Genomic DNA, 2,500 nt, shown 5'->3' with positions numbered 1-2,500 from the left:
GTAGAAGGCAACCATTCCGCTGTAAATGAGTACGTCGCTCGTAGTTCAGTCACCTCGCAGCACTGCTCAGTAAACTATGCAGGCCCACATAGATAGATCAAATACGCAAATGCCCCTATACATGCTGAACGTCTGTGCAAACAAAAGGAACCACACGTCACCCACACACTCTATCACACACTACTCTCTGCCTGTAACAGACACAGATGCAATAATTAAGCACCACCATGGACCAACGTCCGGTGCATCCTATCCGCCACAGTACACCAACCAGACTATGATAACCAGGCCACGAGGTCCAATCATAAAACAGAATATCCCACTCGTCCGACAACCACAATTGCTCAGATAAGCCACCAACACCCACACATGTCCCACACAGGGGTGCACCCAACATCACCACACTGCCTCGTCTTACAGAACAAACACACTGGCAGGAATGAAACACACAGGTCTGCCGCAACCTCGGACACGGCGCGCCCCCTCTCACTACCGAAAAGCGCATCCCAACGTGACATACCTCCTTTGACACACTGACGCTGCCTCGGGCATCCACTTCCTACGGTCAATATGAACGAACCTCGCCCCGCCCCCCCCCCCCCCCCCACCAACACGCCATCCCATACCACAATGTGTACCGTACCCAAACCTAACGTGTACTGTACTACAACGCAATGTGTACCAAAACACAACCCAGTTTGTACCTTAACCTAACCTATGTCACCTTAACCTAACCTATGTCACCTTAACCTAACCTATGTCACCTTAACCTAACCTATGTCACCTTAACCTAACCTATGTCACCTTAACCTAACCTATGTCACCTTAACCTAACCTATGTCACCTTAACCTAACCCATCTTGCACCTTAACCTAACCTATGTCGCCTTAACCTAACCTCTGTTGCACCTTAACCTAACCTGTGTTGCACCTTAACCTAACCTGTGTTGCACCTTAACCTAACCTGTGTTGCACCTTAACCTAACGCAATTTGCACCGCAATGTAACGCAATTTGCACCGCAATGTAATGCAATTTGTACCGCAATCTACCCCAAGTTGTACCGCAATCTACCCCAAGTTGTACCGCAATCTACCCCAAGTTGTACCGCAATCTACCCCAAGTTGTACCGCAATCTACCCCAAGTTGTACCGCAATCTACCCCAAGTTGTACCGCAATCTACCCCAAGTTGTACCGCAATCTACCCCAAGTTGTACCGCAATCTACCCCAAGTTGTACCGCAATCTACCCCAAGTTGTACCGCAATCTACCCCAAGTTGTACCGCAATCTACCCCAAGTTGTGCCGCAATCTACCCCAAGTTGTGCCGCAATCTACCCCAAGTTGTGCCGCAATCTACCCCAAGTTGTGCCGCAATCTACCCCAAGTTGTGCCGCAATCTACCCCAAGTTGTGCCGCAATCTACCCCACGTTGTGCCTTAACCTAACCCACGTTGTGCCTTAACCTAACCCACGTTGTGCCTTAACATAACCCACGTTGTGCCTTAACATAACCCACGTTGTGCCTTAACCTAACCCACGTTGTGCCTTAACCTGCTCTGTAAATGGCATATGACACGTTACATTAATGTATTGTTGTCCAACCGCAACCCGCTCAGAATGTTGTGTACACAGCTACGTGTCATCTCCCCATAACAGCTGTATTGCAGTGTGGTACGCCATAGAGACGTGTGGGAGTAATGGACGCAGTGGATGGCGATCAGCATGAGCCGTCTGTTCATGTAGTGGCGCGTGTATGCAGACATAGTAGTCTCTTCTCACACAATGTGATAGCACGGTGTCCCGCGTTCCACATCTGCGACATGCTACAGAGGCCGGTTGACAGTTCGTCGCGCAATGGACATCGCATACGTACGGGGGCACCTTCCACGTGCCCTCTAGTCGGGCACATTTTGTTGCGTGGATGTGAGCGGATGTAGTGTGTCTTGACACCTGACAGGCAGGCATGCAATAATAGTTGACTTTGCAAACGGGGATGGACGTGGACGTGTACGTTTACTGGTGACGTTACGCAAATGAACAACTGGTAACCCGTTGTGGTGCGGTTGATCTTGCTGGAGGTACATCTGTGAGGGCAACGATCGGTACAGCTATGACGCGGTTGTGTCAGCGATACCCACCACACCAATGAACGTGAATGTGGATCTGGGTGTGAAGCGATACGCGGCTGTGGGTGGGTGGGACTGTCCCCGGCCGGTGAGGGGGGGGCCGCCCGGCGTGCTGGCCGCGCGGTGCGTGGGCGCACGCGCTACAGCCGGCTGGTGGGGGCGCCCAGTGGCAGGCGCGCCGGCCGACGGACGCGGCAGGCGGCGCAGCTGCGCGCCGGGGCACCCTGCGCGCGGCGCCGTGCAGCCAAAGTGGGTCCTCGCCGGCCCGGTGCGAAGCGCGGTGGACATCTGCAGTGTGCTGGTCCGATTGAGGACTGTGTGCGTTGAGGATGCGCCGCCGCCCGGCACTCGGCGCCGCGACGCCGTCTGCTGC

The sequence above is a fragment of the Schistocerca cancellata genome, unplaced genomic scaffold (assembly GCF_023864275.1).
Source record: "Schistocerca cancellata isolate TAMUIC-IGC-003103 unplaced genomic scaffold, iqSchCanc2.1 HiC_scaffold_114, whole genome shotgun sequence".
Lineage (NCBI taxonomy): Eukaryota > Metazoa > Arthropoda > Insecta > Orthoptera > Acrididae > Schistocerca > Schistocerca cancellata.
Note: the sequence above shows the minus strand (reverse complement) of the source record.